Source organism: Mobula birostris, chromosome 3, assembly GCF_030028105.1.
Source record: "Mobula birostris isolate sMobBir1 chromosome 3, sMobBir1.hap1, whole genome shotgun sequence".
Classification (NCBI taxonomy): Eukaryota; Metazoa; Chordata; class Chondrichthyes; order Myliobatiformes; family Myliobatidae; genus Mobula; species Mobula birostris.
Genome location: NC_092372.1, coordinates 124,533,913 through 124,544,924, shown reverse-complemented (window position 1 = coordinate 124,544,924; position 11,012 = coordinate 124,533,913).

Below are 11,012 nucleotides of genomic sequence, written 5' to 3'. Positions count from 1 at the left end.
GATTAATGGGAAATTCTACAAAAAGTCATGGATACAGCCGAGTCCATCACGGCTAAAGCCGTCCTCACCATTGAGCACATCCACACGAAGCGCTGTTGCAGGAAAGCTTCATCCATCCTCAGGGACCCCCACCACCCAGGCCATGCTCTCTTCACTGCTGCCATCAGGAGGGAGGTACAGGAACCTCAGGACGTACACCACCAGGCTCAGGAACAGTTATTAACCCTAAACCATCAGGCTCTTGAACCAGAGGGGATAACTTCACTCAGCTCAGCATTGAACAACTCCACAATCAACTCACTTTCAAGGACTCTGTAACTCAGGTTCTCTGTGTTTTGTATTGTTTACTATATTTATTTATTATTATTACATTTTTGTAATTGCACAATTTGTCCTTTGCACATTCGTTGTTTGCCCTTCTTTGTTTCTGTGTAGTGTTTCGTTGATTCTATTGTGGTTCTTGGTATTTACTGTGAATGCCTGCAAAAAATGAATCTCAGGGTAGTTTACGGTGACATATACGTACTTAGGCAATCTATTTGCTTTGAATTTTGAGCTTTAAATTGAAGAATTCATTTTCAAAGGAAAAATACTGCCGATGACCAACATTAGAAATGAAATAAAAATGCTGGAAATATTTGGGAGGGAGAATTGGAAAGATTTCAGGTCAATGTTCTGACATAAGGACATCCATTTAGAACAGAGATGAGAAGGAATTTCCTTAGCCAGAGGAGGTGAATCTGTGGAATTCATTGTACAGATGGCTGTGGAAGCCAAGTCACTGAGTGTATTTAAAGCAGAGGTTGATAGGTTCTTGATTAGACGGGACGTCAGAGGTTACAGGAAGAAGGCAGGAGAATGGGGTTGAGAAGGATATTAAATCAGCCATGATGGGACAGCAGGGCAGACTTGGTGGGCCAAATAGCCTAACTCTGCTACTGTGTCTTATCGTCTTATGGCTCAGCAGGCAGGATGCAGAGAGGGTGATTCTGTTGGGTGAAGAGTCTCGATCTAAGGGTCACAGCTTGAAAATAAGGCGCAAACTATTTGGGATCACAGAGGAGAGAAAAGTGGCCACTTTATCAGGTACACCTGTGCACCTGCTCATGAATGCAAATAACTAATCAGCCAATGATGAGGCAGCAACTCAATACATAAAAGCATGCAGACATGGTCAAGAGGTTCAGCTGCTATTCAGACCAAGCATCAGAATGGGGATGAAATGTAATCTAAGTGACTTTGACCATGACATGATTGTTGGTGCCAGATGGGGTGGTTTGAGTATCTCAGAGCTGCAGATTTCCTGCGATTTTCACACACAGCAGTCTCTAGAGTTTACAGAGAATGGTGTGAAAAACAAAACAATACATCCAGTGAGCAGCTGCTCTGTGGGTGTGAATGCCTTGTTAATGAGAGAGGTCAGGGGAGAATGGCCAGTCTGGTTCAAGCTGACAGGAACTCAAGTAACCACGTGTTACAACCGTGGTGTGCAAAAGAGCATCTCTAAATGCACAACACATCGGATCTTGAAGTGGACGGGCTACAGCAGCAGAAGACCACGAACATACACTCAGTGACCACTTTATTAGGTACAGGAGGTACAGTTACTATTACTAGATTTACAATGAAGTAAGGAATAAATTGGTGATGTGTAGTGAATTTGTGAATCCCTTTCATTATTGTGTACCAGCACCTGTGTGACGCACGAACTTAGAAAACAGTGGCACAGTTCAAAGGTGAAAACTCAGTCAGAACTCTGTTCACCCAGGACTGGGTAGTGAGGTAGTTACTGAAGAGAATTGTACAGTAACCCCCACCTCACCCTCCCCATGGGCGCTGAATCATCCTCCCAGCTGTCTATCATCCCGTCAATGAAGTAAGGGAGCATTCTGTCTCGTTTGTAAGTTCTACTGCTATGATCTGGTTTCCTGTTCCCTTACTTTCAGAAGACTACTCCATAGCATTGAGAAATGGGGAGTCTGCAGGAGGACGGATAGATTAGGAGAATGAGCAAAGAAGTGGAAGATGGAATACAGGGTAAGGAAGTGTATGAACATGCACTTTGGTAGAAGGACTTTTCTAAATGGGGAGAAATTTCAGAAATTGGAAGTACAAAGGAACTTGGAAATCCTAGTGCAGCATTCCCTGAAGGTTATCGCATAGATTGAGTCAATAGTAAGGAAAGCAAATGAAAGGTCAACATTTGTTTTGAGAGGACTAGAATATAATTGCGAGGATGTAATGCTGAACCTTTAGAAGGTATTGGTCAGATTGCAGTTGGAAAACGGTGAGCAGTTTTGGGCCCTTTATGTAAGAAAGGATATGCTGGCATTGGAGAGGGTCCAGAGGAGGTTCACAAGAATTAACAGTTGGTGAGAATGTGGGGGAAAATAAAAATAGAATTAATTCAGAATTAGGGTAAATGGGTAGATGGCGGTCAGCATGGTGCCAATGGGCCGAATAGTCTTTCTCACTGGAGTCAGAGTCATAGAGAAGTACATCACAGAAACAGGCCCTTTGGCCCATTTTGTCATGCTGAAACTATTAAGACTGTCTACTGTCATCGATCTCCACCAGGACCATAGCCCTACATACCCCTACTATACATGTACCTATTCAAAATTCTCTTAAACATTGAAATCGAGCTTACATGCACCACTTGTGCTGGCAGCTCATTCTACACTCTCATGACCCTCTCAGTGAAGAAGTTCTCCCCCATGTTCCTCTTGATCTTCTCGCCTTTTACTCTTAACCAATGACCTCTGGTTGTAGTCCAACCTAACCTCAATGAAAAAAGCCTGCTTGCATTTACCCTATCTTTACCCTAATAATTTTGTATACCTCTATCAAATCTTCTCTCAACCATCTACATTCCAAAGAATACAATCCTAAACTATCAATCTTTCCTTATAACTCAGGTCCTCCAGACCCAGCAACATCCTTGTAAATTTTCTCTGCACTCTTTCAACTTTGTTTACAATATTCATGTAGGTAGGTGACCAAAACTGCACATAATACTCCAAATTAGGCCTCACCAATGTCTTATACAATTTCAACATAACTTTCTATCTCCTGTACTCAATACAATGACCCAAGAGAATTTTTTACAACCCTATCTACCTGTGATGCCACTTCCAGTGAATTATGGATCCATTTGTTCTATTACACTCCTCAGTGCCCCACCGATCACTGTGTAAGACCTACCTGGTTGGTCCTAGTGAAATGCAAAACCTTGCTCTTGTCTGCATTAAATTCCATCAGCCATTTTTAACCCATTTTTCCATCTGCAGGCTATGATAGCCTTCCACACTGTCCACTACATCCCCAGTCTTGGTGTCATGCACAAATTTGCTGATTCAGTTAATCACATTATCATCCAGATCACTGATATAGATGACAAACAACAATGATCCCTGATCATCCTAGCACTGATCCCTGCAGCACTCTGCTAGTCACAGGCCTCCAGTTAGAGAGGCAACCATCTACTACCACTCTCTGACTTCTCCCACAAAGCTAATGTCTAATCCAATTTACTACCTCAATCTGAATGTCAAGCAACTGAACCTTCTTGACCAACCTCCCATGCGGGACCTTGTCAAATGCCTTACTAAATTCCATATAGACAACATCCACTGCCTTGCATTCATCCACTTTCCTGGTAACCTCTTTGAAAAATTCTATAAGATTGATTAGACATGACCTACCATGCATTAAGCCATGCTGACTATCCTTAATCAGTCAATGTCTATCCAAATTCTTATATATCCGGTCCCGTAGAATACCTTCCAAAACTTCCCACAACTCACCAGCCTATAATTTCCTGGTTTATGTTTGAAGCCTTTTAAACAGTGGAATAACATTGGTTATCCTCCAATTTTCTGGTACCTCCCTGGGTTTAATGACAATGGATGGTTAGTGGTCAGCATGGTCTCGATAGATTGAAGGACCACTTTCCATGTCTCTCTCTCTCTCTCTCTCTCTCTCTCTCTCTCTCTCTCTCTCTCTCTCTCAAACACTAGGTGTACTGGTGATGATCTTCCTAGAGATTCAGTCAAGATCCATCTCAGAAATGCATATAGAGAGAGTAGACAGACAGTAACTTTTTCCCAGGGTTGAAAAGTCAAATACCAGAAGGCGCCATGGTGGCATAGTGGTCAGCATGATGCTGTTATAGCCTGGGGTGTTGGAGTTTGGACATCATCTATAAGGAGTCTGTACGTCTCCCCCATGGAATGTGTGGTTTCCAGCCACAGTCCAAAGATGTATCAGTTGGTAGGTTAATTGATCAGTGTAAATTGTCCCATGATTGGGAGAGGGTTAAACCGGCGGTTGCTGGGATGATGCAGCTCAAAGGGTCAGAGGCCCAACTCCTTGCTGTGTCCATAAATAAATAAATATATATTAAAGGTAAGGAGGTAATTTCAAAGGAGATCTGAGGGGCAAGTTCCCTTTACACAGAGAATGTGTGCAGAATGTCTGGAAGGTGTTGCCTGAGGTGATGGTAGAGGCAGCTGCATGAGTTGTTTTAAGAGACATTTAGATAGGCACATTAATGTGAGGACAATGGAGGAATATGGACATTGTGCAGGCAGAAGAGATTAATTTAGTTGGGGGTTTGATTACTAATTTAATTGGTTTGGCAGAACATTGTGGGCTGAAAAGCCTATTCCTGTGCTGTGTTACTCGACGTAATTCTGAGTTCTGACTCCAGCCAGCACGCTGGACAAAGTAATGTAAAGAGGCAGAATTCAAGTGGACAGCCAGAGTCTTTTCCCCACGGCACAAGTGGCCAATACGAGAGGGCATAATGTTAAGGTGATTGGAGGAAAGCGCAGGGAGATGTCAAAGGTAAGTGGTGGCTGTGTGGAACACCCTGTCAGGGGTGGTGGTAGAGGAACATACATTAGAGGCATGTAAAAAACTCTTAGATAGGCATATGGATGATAGGAAAGCGGAGGGCTATGTAGGAGGGAAGGGTTAGATTGATCTTAGAGAAGGTTAAAAGGTTGGCACAACAGTGTGGGCCGAAGAGCCTGTGCTGTGCTGTAATGTTCTATGATCTACGTTCTATATGATTAATCCTATAGAAAGTGCACTATACAAAATTCTCACCTGCAACGCGAATTGAAAATCCAGGCATCTTATACTTCTCACTGTCTGTTAATTTTTCTTATTTAGAGATACATCCCTTCCGGCCCAACAAACCTCTGCTGCCCAATTACAGCCATGTGAGCATTTAAACTACCAAGCCCCACATCTTTGGACTGTGGGAGGAAACCAGAGAACCCGGAGGAAACCCATGCGGTCACGGGGAGAACGTACAGACTCCTTACAGACAGTGGTGGGAATTGAACCTGCGTGGCTGGTGCCGTTACAACATTACGCTAACCTCCCGAAATTCTGCAGGAATTTATCTTCTATCCAGTCCCCTTTCGTAACAGATCCCTGACTTGCCACTGAGGACCAATGCACTGGTCATCAACACGAGAAGTTTTGCAGATGCTGGAAATCCAGAGTCACACACACAAAATGCTGGACAAACTCAGCAGGCCAGGCAGCACCCATGGAAATGAACAATCAGTCGATGTTTTGGGGTGAGACCCTTCATCAAGAAGCCTTGACAGGCTGGATGTAGGAAGACGTTTCCCTTGGCTGAGAGGCTCAACTGGAATCATCAGGACTGGAAAGGAAGGGGAATCTGCCGGAATATGAAGACAGGGGGGTGGGGTGTAGAAGGAGTACAAGCTGGCAGGTGATTGGTCAGACCAGGTGAGGGAGAAGAGCGTAAGCCATAGGAGAAGAATTAGGCCATTCAGCCCATCGAATCTGCTCCACCATTCCATCATGGCTGATCCCAGATCCTACTCAATCCTATACACCTTGCCATATCCATTGATGCACTGACTGATCAGGAAATGATCAAGTTCTGCCTTAAATATATGCACGGACTTGGCCTCCACCGCAGTCTGTGGCAGAATATTCCACAGATTCACTACTCTCTGGCTAAAACAAAATTTCTCCTTCCCTCTATTCTAAAGGGTCGCCCCTCAATTTTGAGGCTGTGCCCTCTAGTTCTGGATACCCTCACTATAGGAAACATCCTCTCCACATCCACCCTATCTAGTCCCTTCAACACTCAGTAGATTTCAATGAGATCCCCCCTCCACATTCTTCTAAATTCCAGTGAGTACAGGCCCACAGCTGCCGAACATTCTCCATATGTTAACCTCTTCATTCCCAGAATCATCCTCACGAAGGTGGGTGGATGGGTGGGAGGGTGGAGGCATGAAGTAGAAAGCTGGGAGGTGATAGGTGGAAGAGGTAAAGGGCTGAAGAAGAAGGAATCTGATAGGAGAGGAAAGTAGACAATGACAGAAAGGGCGCAAGGAGGGGAATCAGGGAGATGTGATGGGCAGCTGAGGAGAAGAGCAGGGGTTGAGAGGGTAATCAGAGAAAGGGATCAGAATAGATGGGTGAGCATGTCCAGCATTGGGAGTTCAGCTGAGGAATCGGCAGTACAATACTCCAAAAAAAAAGAACTGTAGCGAATGGGAAGACTGGCACTGAGTGACCTCTCTGGACAGTGAGGTGCTTACTAAGCACACAAAACACTGGAGGAACTCAGCAAGCCAGGCAACGTCTATGAAGAGGAATAAGCAGTTGACGTTATGGGCTGAGATGCTTCGTTGTGATGTAGACGTGATGGGAAGATTCTCTACCTCCTCCCTCAATAACATTGGAGGAGCAGTTTTATGATGTGATAGAGGGGATTTCATCGGGGGAATGTAGGAACAATGGATGTCTGGAGTGGGTAATGGGGAAGGGATTTTACATTAATCTGGAGTGTAAGTGCTTGTTGGGCCAAGATATCCACTTGGATGGTGTAAAATATGTGTGAACTAGACTCCATGGAAGCCCCACAGCTTGGGTCTCATCTGCCCTACAATTACAGGAATCAATAAAAGCCCTCTTAGAAAGGGTAACACCCAACTCCTACTGCAATGAAACTGCATTGCGACAGACAGGATGATAGTCAAACCTGCCCAATGCATCACCAGCACCAGCTTACCCACCATCAAAGACATGTAGACAGAAAGGTGTCAGTAAAGGGCCAGTAACATTGTGAAGGATCCCACCCACCCTGCTCACGGGCTGTTTGTCCCACTCCCTTCAGGGAGGAGGCTGCAAAACATCCACTCCAGGACCACCAGACTGAAGCAGTAAGTCTGATCAACACCTCCAGCCACTCCAGCACTACTTTATCAGTTCCAGTCAGACACCTTATGTACAGCCTCGCGTCTCCTCATGGACATACAATCAATCTATGCTTATTCGCTGTCTTATATATTTATATTTATTGTGTGTGCTTATATTGTTATTACTGAGTTCTTTATATTCTGTGTGTGTTTTTTTGGGCTTCATCAGATCCAGAGTAACAATTATGTTGTTCTCTTCATACTTGTGTACAGGAAATGACATTAAACACTCCTGAATCTTGAACCTTGATCTGTTCATGGTAGCGCAGTTAGAACTGCTGGTAGGGGTGCTGATCAATGGTGCCCAAAACCCGGGTTCGATCCTGACCCTGGATACTGCCTGCGTGGAGTTTGCATGCTCTCCTAGCCACCTCCGGTTTCCGCATTGATGAGGGTTGGTAGGACAGCGGGCCTCCATAAACTACCCCTAGTGAGTGGTGGAATCTGGAGCATCACGGCCTGGTATGGAAACACCAATGCCCTTGAACAGAAACTACTACAAAAAGTAGTGGATACGGCCCAGTCTATTACAGGTAAAGCCCTCCCAAATGTTGAGCAGATTTAGATGAAACACAGTGGCAGGAAAGCAGCAGCCAAAATCAGGGACCCCCACCATCACCCAGGACATGCTCTCTTCTCATTGCTGCCATCAAGAAGAAGGTACAGCCTCAAGACTCACACATCCAGGAACGGCTATTACTCCCTCAACCATCGGGTTCTTGAACCAAAGGGGTAACTTCACTCAACTTCACTGTACCATTCCCACAATTTAAGGCCTCACTTTCAAGGACTCTTCATCTCATGTTCTCCATATTTATTGCTTATTTATTTATTTAAAACTTTATATTTGCACAGCTTGTTGTCTTTTGCAAAATGGTTGTTTGTCCATCTGGTTGGGTACGATCTTTCATTGATCTATTGTCCTTCTTGGATTTACTGCATACGCCCGCAAGAAAATGAATCTCGGGGTTGTATATTGTGATATTTTTATACTTTGACAATAACTTTAGTTTGAACTTTGAAACTTGAAATTTGAATTTCAGGAGAATAAAAAATGGGGTTCATCTAGGACTGGTCCAAAGGCTAGAATGGATTTGTGTGTGCTAAAGGGTTTGTTTCCATGTTCTACCTCACTATGACTTTGATTTATATTTATATAAGAATACTATTTTAGAGAAATGCCCCAAACTGGTTCACAGTCTGACAAAAACTAATGCCAGCCGGTAGGTTGAGTGAGGCAATGAACCAACTCATAGCGGCGATTGACGGACCAACCCACATGCCTTTTGGTTGTGTGAGGAAAGCAGAGCCCTCTCTAAAGAGCGTGTCTTAAGAAGATAGATAGAGCGAGCTGGGGATCCTCAGTTCAGAGCAAAGGAGGACGAGAGGTGACTTGATGGAGGTGTACAAGATGATAAGATACATAGTACAAGTAGACATTCCCCAGGACAGAAATGGCTAATAAGAGAAGGCATAATTTTAAGGTGCTTGGGGGAAAGTATGGGGGGGAGGGAACATCAGAGGTAGCTTTTATCACAAAGATTGGTGGATGCATGGAATCTCTGCCAGGGGTCATGTTGAAGGCAGATATATATTAGAAACACTTAAGAGACTTTCGGATAGGCACATGAATGACAGGAAAATGGAGAGGAGGGTTAGATTGATCTTAGAGTAGGTTAAGGGGTCGGCACAACACTGGGCTGAAGGGTCTGTACTGTGTTGTAGTGTTCTATGTTCAACCACTTCAGGCTACAGGTTACCTGACAAGAAAGCTAGGTTAAGACATAGAGTTAACGTAAGATCATTCTGTAAAGGATGTGTGCAGATTCTGTAAAGATCACTGCAATCTGCAGCCTGTAATTTCCCTTTGGGTGGTGTGCTTTTTAACCATCTGTACAACCTCAAGTTTTTGCAGTATTCTGAAGGATTTGGTGAACTGGGCTCTCAAAATTTCAGGTAGTGCCGCAGTGACCATTACTGGAGCAGGGTTGGGGTCGGATTGGTACTTGGAGTCAGATTGGTACTTGGGTGGGATTGATACTTGGGGCCAGATTGATACTTGGGGCCAGATTGATACTTGAGGCCGGATTGGTACTTGAGGCCGGATTGATACTTGGGGCCAGAATAATACTTGGAGCCGGATTGGTACTTGGGGCCAGATTGATACTTGAGGCCAGATTGATACTTGGAGCCAGATTGGTACTTGAAGCCGGATTGATACTTGGGGCTAGATTGATACTTGAGGCCAGGTTGATACTTGAGGCCGGATTGATACTTGAGGCCAGATTGATACTTGGGGCCAGATTGATACTTGAGACCGGATTAATACTTGGGGCCGGATTGATACTTGGAGCCGGATTGATACTTGGGGCTAGATTGATGCTTGAGGCCAGATTTATACTTGAGGCCGGATTGGAGCGGTGTTCCTGCGCCTAAGAGTGGACAACAAGCCAGTGTTTAGCAGATCTCAGCACCAAGCCAGCTCACCACTCTGAGAGGCTTTACTCGTCTCAACACTGAACTGACTTGGCAGCCTTCAGGCTCCTGGACCGGCTGCAGTACTAAAACTGGCTCTGTGTCTGTGAACTGACTTTCGCGTACTCTGAGGTTCATGTTCTCTGTGTTACTTGTTTATTTTTTTTAATTGTTTGCACAATTTGTTCTTTATATTCATACATCTGACAGTCTTTGTTGTGTGGGATTTTCTGGGAATTCTATTGTATTTCTTTGTTTTGCAGCTGCCAGCCAGAAGATGAATCTCACGGAATGAAAGAAAGATACGTCGCATCCGGAGTTTCTCCGGTTAGCGGATGATTTCCCTCCAAGCCTCTCTGACGTAGTGGGGAACCGTGTACGAGGCAAGTTACAGCAGTGGTTTGCCATTGCTGTCTGCTGGGTGAGTTTCTAAAGAAATTCCAAGGAATACATACATAATTTAATAAAAAATATACTTTGAACTTTGAGCGATGAAGAGGACAAACTCCAAGGTGTAGATCCGTGAAATGCGGGCTGGAAATTCAGCAGAACATAGGTTGAGGTTTGAGTGAAAGTGAATGGGTGTGGGTATGAGGAGTGATGAAGGAGTTGTCATCCAGTTCAGAAGTGCTGTACCAGAGGTGTTAGCTTATGAGACCATTGGAAATGTTCTCGATAAAAAAGAAACATTTTAACCAATGTTTACACAAGGGATTCTGCAGATGCTGAAGACCCAGAGAAACGCACACAAAAAGCTGAAGGAACTCAGCAGGTCAGGCAGCATCTTTGGAGGGGACTAAACAGTTGACTTTACGGGCTGAGACCCTTCATCAGGACTGGAAGTTCAGAAGAAGTGAAGGCGGGGGGGCGGGGGGAGAAGCTGGCAGGTGAGACCAGGTGAGGGTTGGTGGGAGGGGGAGGGAGTAAAAAGCTGCGAGGTGATAGGTGGGAGATGTGAAGGGCTGAAGAAGAAGGAATTTGATTGGAGAAGAGAGTGAAGCATGGGAGAAAGGGAGGGATGAGATGGGTAGGTGTGGAGAAAAGAAGGGGTGAGAGGAGAAGCAGAATGGGGAATGGAAAAAGAGAGAAAGGGGGAGAAATAATCAGAACTTGAAGAAATTAGTGTTCATGCCTTCAGGCTGGAGGCTGCCCAGATGGAATATGAGGGGTTGCTCCTCCACCCCGAGAGTGGCCACATCGTGGCAGTAGAGGTGTTAAACAGCTTGTGTGTGTTAACCAATTGAATTAAATTAACCAGTCCACTTAATTAGCAGTGACTGT